Source organism: Geotrypetes seraphini, chromosome 1 (genome assembly GCF_902459505.1).
Source record: "Geotrypetes seraphini chromosome 1, aGeoSer1.1, whole genome shotgun sequence".
Lineage (NCBI taxonomy): Eukaryota > Metazoa > Chordata > Amphibia > Gymnophiona > Dermophiidae > Geotrypetes > Geotrypetes seraphini.
Window position 1 is genome coordinate 161,846,300 of NC_047084.1, and position 20,604 is coordinate 161,866,903.

At 45.6% G+C, this 20,604-nt stretch overlaps 1 protein-coding gene across 4 annotated transcripts in view; it reads left to right on the plus strand.

The window, feature by feature from the left end:
- Nucleotides 1-1,385: 1,385 nt before the first annotated feature.
- The window catches only part of ARFIP1 (ADP ribosylation factor interacting protein 1), a 188,995-nt gene continuing 169,776 nt past the window's right edge, over nt 1,386-20,604 (plus strand). For 2 of the 4 annotated variants that reach the window (XM_033940741.1, XM_033940761.1), the window contains exons 1-2: nt 1,387-2,052; nt 14,363-14,509. The gene's annotated coding sequence lies outside the window, so the exon portion shown is untranslated. Of the gene's footprint in view, nt 2,053-14,362; nt 14,510-20,604 lie in introns of all 4 variants that reach the window. The other 2 variants (XM_033940751.1, XM_033940770.1) reach the window with 2 other exon arrangements.

Sequence of the window (20,604 nt, forward strand, 5' to 3'; positions counted from 1 at the left end):
CTACTCCTTTAAAAGGTACGGGGAACCGGGGTCGGCCGGGGGGGGGGGGAGGGGCGGCGATCGGGGTTCCAAAGGAATTCACCGATAAACAAAAGCAAAGGAGAGTCAAAATTTGCCAAGACCTTTTGGAGAGGCAAGACAATGTTTTGGGCCGTGCTATCACTGGTGATGGGTGTACTAATACAGGGTGATCTCTAAGCAAAAGAGGGGTTTTGAGGCAGAAAAAAAAAATTGCCACCACCAGAAAATTTGCGCCAAAAACAGCCCATGGGAGCTTAACTGAAAAATAAAAAAAGTTGAAAAGGAGTTTTGGAGGTTGGGGAACCTAACCCCAGAATCCCTCAAATTTGGCTTTTTCAGACACACCCCACCCCTCCCCCTCAGATGTTCCCCATAGGGAATAATGGGAGTATTCACTGTGACTTCTGGTGCCTCAACAATGGACTCCCATCCCCAAAAATCCATGCGATGCATCAGGGGAGAAAATTTGCAGCTAGCTTCCTGATTCCTAGAGGGTCATTACACTGAGGCCCCACAGCCTGCGCTCAAACCTCTGATAAATCAGCAGGCGAGCAAGCTCCCAGGGGAATGGACCCCGAGCTCCCAAAGGGAGCTCCACAGGAACTCCAAGAGATTGGCCTGTGAGTTGCAGTCCGCCCATGCGGGACTGTGTCCTTTCCCCGGCAGAGTAAGCCCAAGAAAAGGACCTCTGAGCATCGAAGCCACACAAGAAACGTAAGAACATAAGCAATGCCTCTGCTGGGTCAGACCTGAGGTCCATCATGCCCAGCAGTCCGCTCACGCGGTGGCCCAACAGGTCCAAGACCTGTGCAGTAATCCTCTATCCCCTTCTATCCCCTTTTCCAGCAGGAAATTGTCCAATCCTTTCTTGAACCCCAGTACCGTACTCTGCCCTATCACGTCCTCTGGAAGCGCATTCCAGGTGTCCAAGAAAATAGAGAACTCATGGCAAAAAAATACCCCAAAATAAAAAGAAAGCAGAGCGGATCAGAACACACTTTCTGAGTTTGCTAGCAGAAGGAAAAAGTGAAGAGGGAGCTGTTCTTCACTGCTGCAGGGGAGCAGTTCAGAATTTTGAGTGACATCCTTCTGCAGATTCACAGTGGAAAGCAACAGCTATGATACAGAATCAAGTGCCTTTTGCTATAGAATGAAGTGCTAAGTGATTTGCTGCCCCAGCTACCTCAGCACGGCAGGGTGCTGAGGTAGCTGCACTAACCACTAGGCCACTCCCCCGCCCACTACTTCACCATTAGGCTCCCACTCCCCCGCCCACCACTTCTATCCCATCTTTTGGCTCCTTCAAAATACAATTCTGGCGCCTTCCCCCCGCCCCTTTTATCAGACACCTGTATGGAGCATGCGCGATTCTGTAAAGTCAGGGGCCGGAAGCGGACTTCGGTTCACGATCGGTGACGTCTCCTCTTGGCGCGCATGAGCGGAAGAATACTGTTCGCCCCATATTTCTCTTCTCCGGTAGTTGCGAGAGAAAGGAAGGGAACGGCGGTAAAGGGGAGGGGGGAGGAAACGTAAAATAAGAGCCTCGCTGAGTGGAAAACCTGTTCGCTCGGCAGCGCTCTGTGGGTTTCGCGAGCGCTGTACCCTGTCCCCGTATCGCCTTTTGGGACAGCTCGGCGGAAAAAGTTGGCCCGCGACTGCCGTTTGCGACGCCTGTGCTTGAGGGAGGTCGCCGCTTACTTTGTGGACTCTTGACGCCCGGTGAAGAGCGGTGTCGCAGCTGAGGAGCAAAGAGAGCACGGAGACGGAGAGAGATCCCGGCTCCTTTCCTCGCCCAGGAGCCTCTCCGAGGTGGAGGAGGAGGAGCTGCAGCTGTGCCGACGAGGCCTTCCCTGCTTCCTCTCACTACCGTTTACGTGTCCCGGAGCTGCGTGTCCGCGAAGGCGCTCCTCTTCCTGCTTTCACTGCCTCCCTAGGCGTCTTGGGGCGCTTTCCTGGAGTGGCCACATATGTACATCGTTTAAGACAGGAAGTGAGGTGATTCTGGTCTGGATTATTGTTTGGCGCTTTTACGTAAGTGCATTTATAGGTTTTTTTGGCATTTTTAAAAAAAATGTAAATTTAGTCTCTTGCCGTTAGTTTAGCGTCTTTATTAAAGCTGATCTGGGTTACTTTCAGCTCGTGTACAGCAGAGGTTGACAGGAGACCCCCAACTGGTCTCCCTCCCCGGCAGTGCGTCTGTCACTTGTCTTCTCTAGGCACACAGTGAAGTGTTTGGTGCATGAATTCTGAAACTGGATCAGTGATGTGCAGTATATCATACAGTGCTAGTTAAATGTCAGTATTGGTTCTTGGAATGTTTAGGGACCAAGGAAAGTGATGACAAACAGATGAAAAGTTCACAACGATTCAAGAATTATTGATGCTTCAAAAAAAGCACCCAGTTGAAGAAATCAGATGCTTGTACTGACCTGACACGTTCCTTGTTTCTGTTTGTTTTGCCAGCATCAGGGGTTCTTACTGTGTGATATGTAAATTTTCACATAATGAATAAGAACAGATCTTAGGGCATTCTTGGGCTCTACTCGTTTTGCAAAAATATTCTTGTTTTAGGTTTATCCAATTCCTGTTCTCCATAGTCTGACTGTTAGTGGCTTATTTACTCTTGTCATTTTAAATTGTCATATAAAATCAAAGCATGTATGCAGAGATCATTATTAGGAAAGATAGGGTGAATAAGATCAAGACTACTGTAATGCTACTAGTTGGGGTTTTGCCAGATACTCGTGACCTGGATTGGCCACCGTGAAGACAGGCTATTGGGCTAGATGGACCATTGGTCTGATCCAGTAAAGCTATTCTTATGGCCTCTGAATCACTCCATGGTGTGACATCACCTTGAGTGTTGTTGTACCGCTGCCCTTCTGTATAACTGCCATTTACCAACCTCCTGTTAAGTTCTTCTCTTCGTTCCTCACTGACTTTGACTCCCGGCTTTCCCACTTTCTTGAACATTCATCTCCCTCCCTCATCCTTGGTGATTTCAACATTCATGCTAAAAACCCCTTTGACTCTTTTATGCTTCTAAGCTTCTAACCCTAACATTCTCATTTGATTTTCAGCTCTGCTCCACCACCCCTACCCACTAGAATGACCTGTCTTGATCAGGTTTATTCAAGAGCCTTCTATGAAGAACCGTGTCAAATACTTTGCTGAAATTAGATTACATTTAGCGAAAGTTCTTGATTCAATTCTGTGGTTGCCTAGCCAGAGAATTCAATTGGATTCATTTAGCACGATTTACCTTTGGTAAAGCCATGTGGCCTCGGTTCTTGTAGCCAATTGGATTCTAGAAAATTCACTATCCTTTCCTTAAGCCATTCTTCCTTTACTTTTCCAATAACCGAAGTGAGGCTTACTGGCCTGTAGTTTCCTGCTTTTTCCCTGTCACTGCTTTTGTGAAGAGGGACAAAGTGACTGTATATATGTGGGCCACAGGTGTATATGAGTACCGTGTTTCCCCGAAAATAAGACAGTGTCTTGTATTAATTTTGAGTCCCCAAAACGCACTAGGCCTTATTTTTGGGGTATGCACATGATCATCTCTCCCTTCCTCTCCTTCATCCCAATTCTTCTTCTTTCCTTTCTTTCCATCACATGTGCAGCATCTTTCCTCCCTCCCATCCTTCATGCAACATAACCCTTGCCCAGCTTCTATCCTTTTCTCCCTCCCATCCCTCGTGCAGCAAAACCCTTGCCCAGGACCCAAATCCCTATGGATAGAAATTCTGTATATAAAGGGAAAGAGGATAGAGATAGGAGTGTACTACTGTTTGCTAGCCAGGATGGTCAGATGCTGAAATGTTATTAGAAATTAGGAAGGCTAACAAACTAGGTAGCACAATAATAATGGGTGATTTTAATTTACTAGAATTTAGAAAAAAAAGCCTGCTCCAAAAATTACTTGCAATAAATGCTCCTAGCAGATGCCAATCATCCAAAAATTCAAGAATAGAAATAGAATAAGGAGAGGAGAAAAAACCTCAGTTAGGCTTCATGAGTTTTAAGGGAAAAAATTCTACTCTCACATTAATAATAACCCCCCCCCCCAAAAAAAAAAAATAAAAGGGGGGCACTGTTGTCAAAAAAATAAGTCCAATAACCTGATTGAATGTAATAATGTTTAAAAAAACCTTGAAGCTAATGTATTTGGCAACTTGCATCAGGGTATGCGTTTGAAAGGCACATCACTGCCAAATAATTAGTAAAGCTGGGACTTATGTGGGGAGAGTGTGGCGTAGTGGTTAAAGCTACAGCCTCTGCACCCTGAGGTTGTGGGTTCAAACCCATCTGCTCCTTGTGACCCTGGGCAAGTCACTTAATCCCCCCATTGTCCCAGGTACATTAGATAGTTTTTGAGCCCGCCGGGACAGACAGGGAAAAATGCTTGAGTACCTGAATAAATTCATGTAAACCATTCTAAGCTCCCCTGGGAGAACGGTGTAGAAAATGGAATAAATAAATACATCTATTCCTGCAGTGCCACAAGCCTTCAGTGTTTTAACAAACAAACGCCAGCCACCAAAGTCCTTACAGGTCGTGCCACAGGAATTCCACTGTCCCATACTGTCTCCCTCGCTGTGTCAGGGGTTTAATTCCAATTCATCTGAAATCAGCTAGCACACCTTAGTAAAAGACCCCCCTATGATATTTATCCAAATATCAAATATTTATCCAAAGGGTTTTTTGGAAACATTATTACATTCAATCAGGTAATTGGACTTATTTTTTTGACAACAGTACCCCCTTTTTTGGGGGGAGTTATTATTAGTGAAAGTGGAGGTTTTTTTCTTTAAAACCCAAGAAGCCTAACTGAGGGATTTTTCTTCTCTCCTCATTCTGTTCTTGAATTTTGAATTTTTGATTATTGGATGATTGGCATCTGCTAGGAGCATTTATTGCAAGTAATTTTTGGAGCAGGCTTTTTTTCTAAATTCTAGTGATTATCGTGCTTTTTCCAACTATTATAGTGTGATTATAATTACCCCACTATTGAATGAGTAAATATAACACTGGGGCATGCTAGGGAGGTAAAATTCCTTGATGAATTGCTTTATGGAGCTGCTGGTTCAGGAACCAGTAAGAGGCAGAGCAATTCTAAACTTGGGGCTCCTTTTACGAAGCCGCGTTAGCGGTTTTATTGCACGCACATTTTTAGCGCATGCTAACCCCCGTGCTAGCCGAAAAACCAGGGCTGTGGAGTCAGTAGATAAATGTTCCGACTCCTCAGTTTTTTGTACTTCAGACTCCGACTCCAGTACCCGAAATTTCCTCCGACTCGTCGACTCCAACTCCACAGCACTGGTTAATTTTCAGATCGTTAAAATTGAATGTCAAGTTGAGAGAAATGAGCATTTTCGACACCACCTTCTTTTTGCTTTTAATCAAGGTTCTAAGGCCACAGAAGCTGCTCGCAACATTTGTGCTGTGTATATAGTGGGTGCTATAGCTGAAAGAATCGCTCGTGATTGGTATGCCAAGTTCAAAAATGGAGTCGGTAGATAAATGTTCCAACTCCGACTCCTCAGTTTTTTGTACTTCTGACTCCGACTCCGACTCCAGGTACCTGAAATTTCCTCCGACTCCGACTCCTCGACTCCAACTCCACAGCCCTGCGAAAAACTACCGCCTGCTCAAGAGGAGGCGGTAGCGGTTAGCGCGGCTGGCAAATTAGCATGCGCTATTATGCATGTTAAACCGCTAACGTGGCTTCGTAAAAGGAGCCCTTAGTCCTTAGTGGAGCACATGATTTGGTGTGGGAGGTAATGGTACCAAGGATACTTAACAACAATGATCATACCATGATTAAATTTGATATAATCACCAGTGTAAGTATACAAGGAAATCCAATACTACTACTGTACACTACTACTATTATTTCTATAGTGCTGAAAGTGTATGCAGCTCTATACGTTCAACATGCAACAAACAGTCCCTGCTCAGAAGAGTTTTCAATCTAAATTGGACAGACAGGAGATATGGGGAGATTCTTGCAGAGAATAATAGGATGGACATAGGTAATTTTATGGTGAGTTAAGAGTTGAAAGCATCATTAAAAAAGTGACGTAAAGACTTAGGCAGTTTGTTCCATGTGTACTGCACAGCTGGAAGGGCCAAAGTTTGGAATAGGCAGTGGAGATATGGATAGGAGGGAGTTGCCCGATGAACGGAGTTCATGGGTGGGAGCATAGGGGAACTGTGGAGAGATATTGAGGGGCTGCATTTAACTTAAAAAACAACAACAAAAAGGAGACTATGATAACCTGAGAAATAATAAAAAAGAAACAGAGGAGCAGCTGTAAAGGTCAAAAACTTACATCGAGCATGACTGCTATTCAAAAATACCATCCTGGAAACCCAGATTAGATATATTACGTGCATTAAAAAGGGAGGAAAGATGTCCAAACGACAGCTGGCATGGTTAACAAGTGAGGTGAAGGAAGCAATTAGAGCTACAAGAAAATACTTTAGAAAGTGGAAGAAAGATCCAACTGAACATAATACTAGGAACCAGCATTTGGAATGGCAAGTCAAATGCCAAGTGCTAATAAGGAAGGCAAAGAACCCAGGACAAGAAGATTGTGTTGGAAACAAAAAAACACATATTAAAACCTTTTATAGGTATATTAGAAGCCATTGAACAAATCGGTTGGACTGTTAGATGACCGAGGGGTAAAAGGGGCACTCGGGGAAGACAAGGCAATAACGGATAGATTCAATGAATTATTTGCTTTATTCTTCACCGTGGAAGATATTGGTGCCAGAAATGGTACTCAGTGCTGATGAGAGAAACTGAAACAAATCTCTGTAAAACCGGAAGATGTAATGGACCAATTTGACAAACTGAAGAGTAGCAAATCACCTGAACCAGTTAGTACACATCCCAGAGTATTGATTATATATGGGCAAAAGGAACCTGAACTATAGTTACATAATGTATGGTTCCATATTAGGAATTGTCGCCTGATCTATTATTCTAGCTCTCTTTTGTGCTTCATGGGAAAGGGGCTCTGAAGAATTCCTCACATTTTAATAGGTTTTATTTCTATATTTTATATATTACAAATTGTTATGGTTTCCAAAGAAGAAAACCACCTAGGTGCCCTTTTCTAAAGCTCAGGAGCCCATTTTATACTTCTGGACTTCTTAGCATTTAGCTGTTAGCACATGTTAAGCTTTAGTAAAAGGGTCCCCTAGTTTGGTGCAATATAGGAACAATACAATAACAAAGAAAAAAAGTGTATAATAACTTTTATATCCTAACCAAAATCAGATATCATACCCCAGAGTTTAAAAAAAAAACAAAACCCCAATACAATAATAGCCTGATTCATTCATATTCCTATTACAGCAATCACTAGTCAATTTGAAATTTGTAACTACCGTACTCTTTTCTCCAATAATTTCTCTATCTGTTCTTCATGCTGAAGAGCTCGAACAACTTTAGCCTTTCCTCGTAGGAAAGTCATCCCCTTTATAATTTTGTTCGCCTTCTGTACCTTTTCTAATTCCGCTATGTCTTTTTTTTGAGATGTGGTGACCAGAATTCCACACAGTATTTAAGGTGCAGTCTCACCATGGATCAATACAAAATATTCTGTTTGCTTTCTTAGCAGCCACTGCATACTGAGTACAATGATACCTAAACATGTTGCAACATTACCTGGAGTATTGCGTTCAATTCTGGTCTCTTTATCTCAAAAAAGATATAGTAGCACTAGAAAAGTTTCAAAGAAGAGCAATCAAGATGATAAAGGGGATGGAACTCCTCTTTTATGAGGAAAGACTAAAGAAGTTAGGGCTCTTCAGCTTGGAAAAGAGATGGCTGAGTGGAAATATGATTGAAATCTACAAAATCATGAGTGGAGTAGAATGGGTACAAGTAGATCGATTTTTGACTCCATCAAAAATTACAAAGATTTTGTAACTCGAAGTTACAGGGAAATACTTTTAAAACCAATAGGAGGAAATATTTTTTCACTCAGAGAATTGTTAAGTTCTGCAATGCATAGCCAGAAGTTGTGCTAAGAGAAAATAGCATAGCTGGTTTTAAGAAAGTTGTGTTGTCCGATTCATGATTCGAATTGATTCACCGATTCACTTCGGGTGAATCGATTTAAAACAACAAAAAAAATTGGCCTCCCAATTCGGTGACTGACCCTCCCCCATCGCCCCCTAAAGCAGGAGCGGCAGCGCTGCCTCTTGCTGGCCGGCTGCTGCCGCTCCTGATTTAGAGGGTGAGGGGGGAGGGTCAGTCGGGAAGTGCTGGTGTCTAGCTTCCCCCCTGGCCTCCCGCGCATCCAGGGCCAGATTAAAGGGTAGGCCCAGTGGGCACGTGCCTTGGGCCTGAGAAGTTCAGGGGGGCCCGATGCACTGCTACCATAACATCACATTGTGCCTGGGTTAGGAGGATGCAGGCGGTAGTGGTGGTTCTTTGTACATCTTCCCTGCCTCGGCAGACAATGCTGCTGTTTGTGCTTGTCTGCACCATGGCCCATCTGCTTGCGGCCCGCCTGCCGGCTCCATTTAATTCCGCGTGCTGCCGCTGCTCCAAAAGAGACAGGCATGTGCAGCGATTGTACGCTGCCGGCCCATAAGCCTTCTCTCCGTCAGAATTGACGTCGGGGGAAGGCTTATGGGTCGGCGGGTGCAATCGCTGCATGCGCCAGGCCCTTTTCAAGTTGTGGCGGAGGGTGTTAAATGGAGTTGGCGAGCAATGGGGGTGGGCAGGGGGTGAGTGGCGAGAGGCGGAATCGGTGGCGGGTCGGCTTGGGGGAAGGCAGGCAGGCTTCGGTGGGAGGAAGGAAAGATTCTGTATGGATCCTGCAGCTCTTGCCACGAGACTGAAACCACAGCAGCACCAAATGAAGTACAGTATATTTAAACATTTCTTCTGCCATCGGACTGCTGCACAAAAACAAAAAAAAAGAGATCAAGTGTAGGCAGCCTCAATCAGCCTGAGAGGAGAGCTGAGGGGGAGGAGGCAAGGAGTGAAGAGCCAATAGGAATAGACTATGAAGGAGTGAAAAAGTACTGAACGAAGGATGGGAATGAGAAAGGAGACAGGAAGAGAAATATAGGGTTGGAAAGATGATATAGAGTATTTGGAGTGAGCAGAGAAAAATGTCTGGTGGGAGAAAGGGAAAGAAAGAGAACAGTGAAGAGTAGAAATAGAGAAGCAAGAAGGGGAAAAGAAGTTAATAAGAAAATGGGTACATGCGGGCGGGGTATCCATTTACCTCATTTCAGCAGCCTGCAGAGAGGATCGCTTGTGCTGGCGATCTCTGCAAGCTGCTATAGGCCTTCGAAGCTGTTTCCTCTGCTGCGATTCTGCCTGTGACGTCAGAGGAGGGGCGAGACTGCAGCAGAAGGAAGACAGCTCCGAAGGCTTATAGCAGCTTGCAGAGATTACTAGCACAAGCGATCCTCTCGGCAGGCTGCTGAAATGAGGTAAATGGATGTGTGGGAGGTCAGGGGGAACGCATAGGCCTTCCAAGGGGGGTGCAGGCCTTCGGGGGGGGGTGCAGGCCTTCAAGGGGGGGACAGGGATAGGCCTTCAGGGATGGTGGCACAGGCCTTCAGGAGGACAGGCAGGCCTTCAGTGGGGGACAGACCATCAGGGGAGGGGTGTCCTGGTGTAGAAGTACACTGAGGGAGGGAGGGAAGGGGGATTCAAAGAGACGTACATATGCCAAACTTTGGGGGGAAGAAATAATGGGTCTAAAAACAGAGGAGAGGGGGAGAGAGAGATGGTGGACAATGGGATTTAGGGAGGGAAGGAACAGAAAGGGAGAGAAGTTGGACACAAGGAATGGTGTGGAGGGGGATAGAAATACTGGATAGGAGGGTAGTTGGGAAAAGAAAGGGAGAGATGGTGGACCTTGGGGTGGTGGGGGAGGAGGGAGAGATGCTAGATGAAAGGGTAGTTGAGAAAAGGTGGATCTATGGATGGAGACAAAAAAAAAGGAAAGATGCCAGACCTCAGGGGGAGGGAAGGGAAACGGAAGGGGAGGACAGAGGTGGAAGATGGTTGGATAGCACAGAGAAAGAAGAAAGAAGGAGACCCTGGCAAGCAAGTTATCAGAAGACAACCAGAGCCTGGGACCAACAAGATTTGAATAATGACCAGACAACAAAAGGTAGAAAAACTAATTTTATTTTCTGTTTTGTGATTACAATATGTCAGATTTGAAACCTACCAGAGCTGGTATTAGACTGCAAACGTGAGCTAGGATTTAACAGAGAGAGGAAAACTCTTTTTGTTTGTTTATTTTGTTTACACCACAGCGCCAGTGTGGTTAGGAGAAGGCAAAGGCTATAAAAGGGGTGAAGAGGCTATAAAATAAACCCACCATGATGTTTGAAAAAAAACCCCAAAAAAACAAACCACCCAATTGGGCAGGAAAATCGAATCGAAAAATCTATTCAATGGCTGAATCAAATCGAATTTTTTTTTTTCCTGAATCGGGTGGCACTATAAGAAAGGTTTGGACAATTTCCTGGAGTAAAAGTCCATAGTCTGTTATTGAGAAAGACATGGGGGAAGCCGCTGCTTGCCCTGGATCGGTAATACGGAATATTGCTACTCTTTGGGTTTTGGCCAGGTACTAGTAACCTGGATGGGCTACTGGGCTAGGTTGACCATTGGTCTGATCCAGTAAGGCTATTCTTATGTTATAGAAACATGATGGCAGATAAAGGCCAAATGGTCCATCCTCTCCCTAAGAGATCCCACATTCCTATCCCATGCTTTCTTGAATTCAGACAGTCTTTTCTCCACCACACATCTATGACCCTTTCTGTGAAATAGTATTTTCTTTGATTACTAAATGAAGAGCATATCCCAGATGATTAAAAGTTGAACTTTATTATGAAATATTCTAAAATAACTCTGTGTGGACCACATTTTACCCCTAATAGGGCTGCATCATGGGAAACTTCTAAAAATTCTAAAACACATACATTAAATCATAATTCCCCCTCCCCTTTTTTTGAAGTCACGTTAGGGTTTTTTTTATTGCCAGTTGTGGAATTCTATGAGTGTCAGAGGCTTTACCACCATGGGTGGCGATAAAAACCCTAACGTGTCTTCATAAAATGGGAGGTGGAGGGGGGAATTACAAAGAGATCCAAAAATAACATAATACATAAATACAAATGTTTGATACGTAAAAAGTAACATAGAATGTATATTATTTAGTGCAGTGGTTCCCAACCCTGTCCTGGAGGACCACCAGCCAATCGGGTTTTTGGGCTAGCCTTAATGAATATGCACGAGAGAGATTTGCATATAATGGAGGTGACACATGCAAATCTGCCCCATGCATATTCATTAGGGCTATCCTGAAAACCTGACTGGCTGGTGGTCCTCCAGGACAGGGTTGGGAACCACTGATTTAGTGTATAGGAATCCATATTGAAAGAAGCTTTGGATAGGTACGTGGAAGACAAAGGGATTGAGGGGTACAGATAAGAGTAGAGGTAGATTATAGGGATGGGATTAGAGGTAAGTTATAAAATTAATCGGGGATCACTGTTCAGGCACTAGGCCTGATGGGCCGCCATGGGAGCGGACCGCTGAGCAAGATGGACCTCTGGTCTGACTCAGCGGGGGCAACTTCTTATGTTCTTATACCAATTTATAGAGTGTCCCAACCACACCCTCTATCAAAACATGCTGAGGAGAGAATGCCTGGTGACTGTTTCCTGGGCTGTGCGATAGACTTGCGTTGCTTTTGCATTCTCCCTGCTTCCCTGACGCAGCAAAAGCCAGGCACGTGTAGCCACTTCACAAGCGCCAGGCCCACAAACCTTTCCCCCACCCCCCACCCCGACATCAATTCTGATGTCGGAGGGGAAGTTTTTGTATTAGTTCATTTTTTAAAGACTGATGAAAGATAAGTGAACTGACCATAGAAGGATATTAGAAAAGTTTTATTTCTCTGCATGTAATAGTTGGTTTCGATTCATTTCAACTATAAGAAATCAGGTTGCTTGTCTTATGGTAACTTTGTACCTAATAAGGGTAAATATTTAGCCATCAAAGTCATTAACTTAAGTTAAATGCCAGTACCACTGTTTCTTCTTATGTTTAGTGCCACTATCTGAATGGGTAGCAGCACTGAATGTGCCACACAGTCTTCTATTTTCTCTCCTCTCTTCTCCCCCTTATAGCAACTTCACCCCTTTCCACTGCCTCTTACTGTCTTCAGTCTTCTGTGTCATTTTGACTGCCTCAACCAGAGATGATCCAACCAAGAGAAAGAAACTGTTTCTTCCAAGTTTTATTTAAAATTTGTTATCCCACTTCTCAAATTTCTAAGCGGTTTACAATAACAAAATTATAAAAAGTGGGGGGGGGGGGATATACAAACATAAGTCATTAATAAGACAACATGAATGATCATTTGCCCATTATAGACTGACTTCAGTTACAAGAGGTAAAAGGGGAGAAATACAGTTTTAGCTAGGATAGGAAGACATAGAAAGGGTAAGCACATGTAGGAAAGAGAGATTATATATGTGGTTGAAACTAAGATCAGGCTGTTATAAGTTATAGGTTGAACACATCTTTATATATATATATATATATTTTTTTTTTTCTTAACTAAGTGAAATAATATTTTCTGATTTTATTTATATGTAGTTTACTAGTGCAGCTGATATCCCCCAGGTTGGCCCCGGCAGGGGGCATCACAACTTCTTGAGCCATACCTGTAACTTTTAAATAGTGGCTAAAACAAACTAGATATAATATAGTAATATGCTCAGTGTGAGTGATAGGACTTTCTTAAGATATGAAGTGACAATCTAAGGGAAATTGCATCTCCATGTTAATCTGTAATTTATTCTCAGTGGCTTTATGTGCAATGTAGGAAATGATTCTTTAGATCAGGGGTGCCCAAAAGGTTGATCGCAATCGACCAGTAGATTGTGGAGCCCATCCTGGGTTCCGTGATAGACTTGTATTGGCTTCGCGTTCTACCTGCTACCCAACGCCATAAAGAGGACACAGAAGCGCCGGGACAAGCAGCCTTCCCCACCCAACGTCAATTCTGACATTGGAGAGGAAGTTCTTGGCCAGTCAATTGCTGCCTGGCTGACCCGGAACTTCCTCTCCGACGTTAGAATTGACGTCGGGTGGGGAAGGCTGCTTGGCTCGCTGCTCCTGCATCCTCTCTACGGTGTCGGGAAGCAGGGAGAGCAGAACTCGGTGGCAGTGGCTTGGGGGCCTGTTTCCTGATGGCGGCAGCGGTGGCTTGGGGGAAGGCAAGGAGAAAGAAAGGGGGCAGGCAGGGAGACACAAAAAAGGGGGGCAGGGAGACAGAAAGAAGGGAAAGAAAGAAAGGGGGTATGGAGAGAAATAGATAGAAAGAAAGAAGGGGCAGGGAGTCAGAAAGAAAGGGGAGGGGAGGGGGCAGGGAGAGAGGAAGAAAAAGTTGGGGGAGGGAATGAGGTCTGGAGGAGAGGAAGCATACAGGAGGCTGAAAGAAGGGTAGAAATATTGGATGCACAGTCAGAAGAAGAAAATGCAACCAGAGACTCATGAAATCACCAGACAACAACAGTAGGAAAAATGATTTTATTTTCAATTTAGTGATCAAAATGTGTCCGTTTTGAGAATTTATATCTGCTGTCTATATTTTGCACTATGGCCCCCTTTTACTAACCCACAATAGCGGTTTTTAGCACAGGGAGCCTATGAGCATTGAGAGCAGCGCAGGGCATTCAGTGCAGCTCCCTGCGGTTTAGTAAAAAAGGGAGGGGGTATATTTGTCTATTTTTGTATAGTTGTTACTGAGATGACATTGTATAAAGTCATCTGCCTTGACCTCTTTGAAAAACCCCCGGAATATAAATAATTAACATTTTCTCTGCGTACAGTGTGCTTTGTGTTTTTTTTAAATTTTATTGTTTGTAGATCATTTTGACTTGGTCATTTTAAAAGTAGCTCGCAAGCCCAAAAAATGTGGGCACCCCTGCTTTAGACACTAGATGACCCTGTGACCTGGAGGAGACACCTGAAGCTCAAGAGATCCTAACTTGGTTTCCATAACACCAAATCGATTTCAAATTTATCTGATACTTGAATAAAAAATTGACACAACTGGGTGATCTTATATTGAAAAATTTGTTCCACCCAAAGAGACTTCCAGACCTCAGTCAGAGATACTTCTTACTTTAAGTTCTTGTTCATCAAGAAGTATATTTGCCTTATCCAATGCCGGGCAAGGAACTGCCTTGGGTTTAGGTCCTATAGAGGTAAATTTATTTTTATTTTATTTCTTTTTCCTTTTGTAAGTTTCCTCCTCTTGTTTTTCAGCTTTCAGATATTGGGAGCTTTCCTTGCCTTACCCAGCCAGAAGAGTGAGGTATTACTGTTGAAGCACGGTACTGCGATTGATCCCCACACTGCCTTTTGTTGAAGTAAAACAGCAGCTGTCCTTTGGCTTCAGAGGCACAAGCCCAGGTTTGTACTTGTGCTTTTGGAAAATTTAATTCAGTTGCTATATCTCAGCTGTTTCAGTTTAAACAGTTTTTTCTTTGCAGAACTCTGCAAGACAGATATTTTTCTTTCCTTGATGGATTTGTGCTTAATAGAGCATGGCAGCAGATAAGGACCTTGAGGGCCCATTCTATCTGATTTCTTTCACGGCTGGATAAGTTGCAGCTGTACTCACTCGAGGAACGCAGAGAGAGGGGTGACATGATCGAGACATTCAAGTATCTCACTAGCCGCATCGAGGTGGAAGAAGATATCTTCTTTTTCAAGGGTCCCGCGGCAACAAGGGGGCATCCGTGGAAAATCAGGGGCGGGAAACTGCACGGGGACACCAGGAAATTCTTTTTCACTGAAAGGGTGGTTGATCGCTGGAATAGTCTTCCACTTCAGGTTATTGAGGCCAGCAGCGTGCCTGATTTTAAGGCCAAATGGGATAGACACGTGGGATCTATTCACAGAGAAAGGTAGGGGAGGGTCATTGGGGTGGGCAGACTAGATGGGCCATGGCCCTTATCTGCTGTCTATTTCTATGTTTCTATGCTTTCAAATGTAAGGTCATAGATGCAACTCTATTTCTAAACTTGGGTAATCAGTCCCTTCCAATGAGATTTTGTGTAGAAAGCCTTATTAGCATTTTCTTTGCTCCACTTCCCATCTCTCTTGAGTTGTCCTCTACACGTGAGATGGTAGAAGCCTGTATGTTCTGCTTATGGTTATTTTTCAGGATTTTTAGTCTGATCGTGAGACTTTTCGGTGCAGTAGAGGCTCCTAGCTTTGGGACATCTCTGGCTAAGGGAGAGCTCAGACTCTGAGGCAAGAAGTCTATAGCCAAGGAGCAGACTGCTTTTCAGTGGATTCTCTTGGCCAGCCGGCACTAACAGTTTGGAAACTCGGGGACTATTCCTGTAGAAGCAAGGCTCACCCCAGGTTCTGTTCGCAGTGGCTTTGAGCGCAGGCCGAGTGGCTCCATGGTGGGGGGTTTTCACCAGGATCGGAGCTGGTGTTTTATCCCAGGACAAGCAGGCAGCCTATTCTCACATTTGGCGTCATCAATGGAGCCTGGATGCGGACAGCCTTGCAAGCAGACTTGCTTGAAGAAACTCAGAAGTTTCGAGTCTGCCGCACCGCGCATGCGCAAGTGCCTTCTTGCCCAGCATAGGGCGCATCTCCTCAGTTCTCAGTTTTTCGCGGAGCTAAGAAGTCCGTCTTTGACGCTTTATCCTGAACTTAGTTCGCTTCGTGCCTTATCTCACTGCGGCTCATGTTTTATTTCTTTATTACCGTGTCACTGTGCTCTTTTACTTCATTTGTTTAAAATTTTTTTAAAAAGTCGAATTCTTTGTTTTTTTTGTTGAGTGATGGCGGGCCTTGCCGCACGCTCTCAGTCTGCGGGCTTTGACTTTCCGGTGACTATTTTTTCCTTCTATGTCCTGGCCGGTCATGGGCTTCAAGAAGTGTAGCCAGTGCCAATGTGTGATCTCTCTCACTGACCCACACTGCTGGTGCTTTCGGTGTTTGGGGCCTGATCATTGCCCAGAGTCGTGCGTTCGCTGTGCTACCCTTCAACCTCGAGCCCTTAAACGTTGTCAAGTACAAGTGGAGAAGATTTTCGGTATGGAAACTCTCACTCCAGCCTCGACCTCCGACTCAGTCAAGCCTGCCACGGGGTATCCTCCTGCTTCCACGACCTTGACTCTCATTAGACCTTCCTCGTTTGGAGCGTCCTCGACCTCAAGTAAATCTGCCAAGTCTTCTCCTGAGCTTCCCTCAGGTCAGATACCTCAGCAGAAACTTCCAGTTCCAGTTCTTAAACTGCCCAAGAAGCATGCTTCCAGGCCGAAGCATCCTTCCTCTTCACTCTTGGAACCTTTAGCCTCAGCAAGTGGTCCAGTTTCAGACTCGGATCCACAACTGCAGGCTACCATCCAGACCATTTTAGAAAGGGAGTGTGTTCAGTTACTGACCAAATATAGTCCTGCTTCGACTCTGCTTCCTGCAGTCCAGCCTGGGCACTCAGCAGTTTCACAAGTGATTGAGTCCTTGCCTGTGCCTTAAGCTGAATCTACACACTCTATGCAAGGTGTCCAGTCTTTGCGAGTGTCTAGTCTGGAATCTTCACACTCTATGCAAGGAGTCCAGTCTTTGCGAGTGCTTTGAGATACCTTGATCCAAGCCACTGAGTCTATGGGGTCTCATCTTGGATCTACAACTTCCAGCCCTTTATCCTCACATCAGGCATTGCCCTTTTCAAGGCATGGGGCAAAGTCACCTCGAACACGACCTGCTTCCAGGCAGCACTCTCATTGCAGGTCAAGGCATTCATCGAGGCACTCATCGAGACGCAGGTCCTCTTCAAAGGAGAAACCTTCCTCATCCAGAAGTTTCAGCAAGTCATTGCTACATTGGCACAACTCAGGTTGCACCTTCTTCAGTCATTTTATGATGCCTTTGAGCTTTCCTCGAGGGTCACTGCTTGCTCAGTTGCAATGCGCCGCCTTGCCTGGCTTCGCACTATTGATATGGATCCCAACATTCAGGATCGTCTGACCAATATTCCTTGTGACGGCAATGACCTCTTTGATGAATCTATAGAGGCCGCCACCAAGAAGTTGTCTGAGCATGAGAAATCTTTTGCTTCCATTGTCAGACCAAAGCCTAAGCCGGCTCCTTCAAAACCTTCTTGACCTCTTCCATCCTATCAGAAGCGTTATCCTCCGAGAGCAGCTACTTATAATCGAGTACCGCAAAAGAAACAACAACAGCAGCAGAAGCGACAAACCTCAGCCTTCTGCTACACCCAAGGCTTCTCAGCCTTTTTGACTGCCTCAAACAGAGCATAACCTCCATCATTCTGCCTCTGTCCTCTCCTCTTCCCATAGGAGGTCATCTCCATCATTTTTACCATTGATGGGAGACCATTACATCGGACCTCTGGGTGCTGTCCATCAGGGAAGGATACTCTCTTCATTTTACTCAGATTCCACCGGAGCTTCCTCCAAGAGAGTATCCTTCCAATCCTTCCCAGACCGCCCTTCTTCAGGAAGTTCAAGCTCTGCTTCGTCTCCATGCCATCGAGGAAGTTCCCTTGGAACAGCAGAGCAGGGGTTTTTACTCCCGTTACTTCCTAGTTCCGAAGAAGACGGGCGATCTGCGGCCTATATTGGATCTCAGGGCTCTCGACAAATTTTTGGTCAAAGAAAAATTTTGCATGTTGTCCCTGGCATCCCTTTATCCCCTTCTAGATCAGAACAATTGGTTATGTTCTCTAGATTTCAAGGAGGCTTACAATCAACGTTCCAAATCATCCAGCCTCCCGTCAGTACCTCAGATTTTGGGTGGGGAATCTGCATTTCCAGTACAGAGTGCTACTCTTCGGCCTGGCATCATTTCCAAGAGTGTTCACCAAGTGCCTAGTGGTGATTGCAGCAGCTCTGTGGAACCATGGTCTTCAGGTATTTCTGTACCTGGACGACTGTAAGGTCTTTTCATACTCAAACCACCTCTCAAACCTCTCAATTAATGAAGCCTTCTTTTGAACCAATGGCTACGGCTCATCTCAAATACCTCACTTGGAAAGTGGTGTTTCTCATTGCTCTCACATCTGCTCGAAGAGTCAGTGAGCTGCAAGCTTTAGTTGCTGATCCACCTTTCAGTTTTCCATCATGACAAGGTGGTCTTCCATGCTCATCCTAAATTCTTATCTAAAGTGGTTTCAGAATTTCATCTCAATCAATCCATTGTACTTCCAGTGTTTTTTCCAAGACCTCATTCTCATCCTGGAGAATCAGCTCTTCATACCCTGGACTGTAAACATGTGTTGGCCTTCTACTTAGAACGCACGAAACCACACAGATCTGCTCCTCAACTTTTTGTCTCCTTCGATTCAAACAAGTTGGGACATCCAATTTCTAAGTGTACCATCTCCAATTGGATGGCTGCTTGTAACTCTTTCTGCTATGCCCAGGCTGGACTGCATCTACAGAGTTGAGGCACAGCCCACAAAGTCAGAGCCATGGTGGCTTCAGTAGCTTTCTTCAGATCTACTCCTATTGAGGAAATATGCAGAGCTGCCACCTAGGTCCTAGGTTCATACTTTCACCTCTCATTATTGTCTGAATGCTTTCTCCAGATGGGATGGCCATTTTGGCCAGGCAGTATTACAACATTTATTCTCCTGAATTGCCAACACTCCCACCATCCTATTCTGGTTAGCTTGGAGGTCACCCACATGTGAGAATAGGCTGCCTGCTTGTCCTGGGATAAAGCACAGTTACTTACCGTAACGGTTCATAGACAACCCCGCGAAAGACAAAGGCGCGCGCCGACAACTGAGCGCAAGACGGAGGCGTGCGCCGAAGAAAATTACAGTTTTTAGGGGCTCCGACGGGGGTTTTTGTTGGGGAGCCCCCCCCCAGTTTACTTAATAGAGATCGCGCCGGTGTTGTGGGGGGTTGTAACCCTCCACATTTTACTGTAAACTTAACTTTTTCCCCTAAAAACAGGGAAAAAGTGAAGTTTTCAGTAAAATGTTGGGGGTTACAACCCCCCACAACACCCCCACAACGCGGCGCGATCTCTATTAAGTAAAGTGGTTGGGTTCCCCCCACGCCCCCCCCCCCCGTCAGAGCCGTAAAAACAGTAATTTTCTGCGGTGCGCGCCTCCGCGCTGCGCTCAATTGTCTGCGCGCGCCTTTGTCCCGGCGTGCTTTTGACCTGACACCTACCGTAACAGGTGTCATCCAGGGACAGTAGGCAGCTATTCTCACAACCCACCCACCTCCCCTGGTTGGCTTCTCCTGGGCGGGAAGGCACTCGCACATGCACGGTGCAGCTGACTCAAAACGTCTGAGTTTCTTCAAGCAAGTCTGCTTGCGAGGATGTCCGCATCCGGGCTTCATGGATGACATCACCCACATGTGAGAATAGCTGCCTGCTGTCCCTGGATAACACCTGTTATGATAAGTAACTGTGCTTTCTCTCCCATCTGCGCATGTGAGTTCCAGTAAGAGTTGAAGTTTCCAGCCTTTCGGTGGGGCAAAGAGACATAGACCACAGAAGTCCACCCGGCACTGTCCTTGAGTTCTAACCATTGGAGTTGCTGTTGAAGCCTACTTCAACCTATCCAAACCGTCTGGTCTGTGACCTGTAAATGACAAGTTTGGATAGGCTGGAGTAGGCTTCAGTGAATCTCTTCATAAAGGCAGTTAATAAATCTCAATAAATAAATAATATAAATATTCAGCTATAAAGATAAGAAATGATTGTGTTTTAAAAAACTATCTTAATACTAGTTTCTTAAATGATAAAATATATATCTTTAAAAAAGGACAGTGCCGGGTGGACTTCTGTGGTCTATGTCTCAGAAATGTCAAAGAGAGACAATTTAATCATGAATTAATAATTCATGCCCTGTTAGGCTGGCAGGACAGACAGACGGACGGCTGGGCCCGACCTACCCGCTCCCCCCTACCTTTTAAGAATCATTGGGAGCAGGAGGGGTGCTCATTCCCTCCTATACCAGACTTCCTCCAAGGCCGGTAGGATGACCAGCAAGGCCCCCACCCCCTCCCATACCTTAATATTGTTGGGAGCAGGAGGGGTTCTTAGTCCCTCCTGCTCCACATCTCCTCTGCCGACGAGTGCGGCCTTAGGCCATGCCTCGATGCATCATCTGATGCATGGGGAGGGGCCTAAGGCGCTGATTGGCTGAGGCGCCCCAGGCCCAGTGTGCTTCAGTCAATCAGGGCCTTAGGCCCCTATCCGCGCATCAGATGATGCATCGAGGCATGGCCTAAGGCCGCAGTCGTCGGAGGAGGAGGCGTGGAGCAGGAGGGACTGAGAACCCCTCCTGCTCCCAACAATTCTTGGAGGGGAGGAGTGGGTGGGTCCGGCCCGGCTCAGGTTGAGCTGCAGGTAAGTAGAGAGGGAGGGAGGGAGGTGGGCCCGGCCCGGTGGCATTTAAGATGATAGAGGGAGTTGGCTTCCCTCCTGCCTTGTGTTGGGGGGCCTCGGCGCAGGGGGGGGACAGGCATCAGTGTGCGGGAGGCATCGGCAGTGTGGGG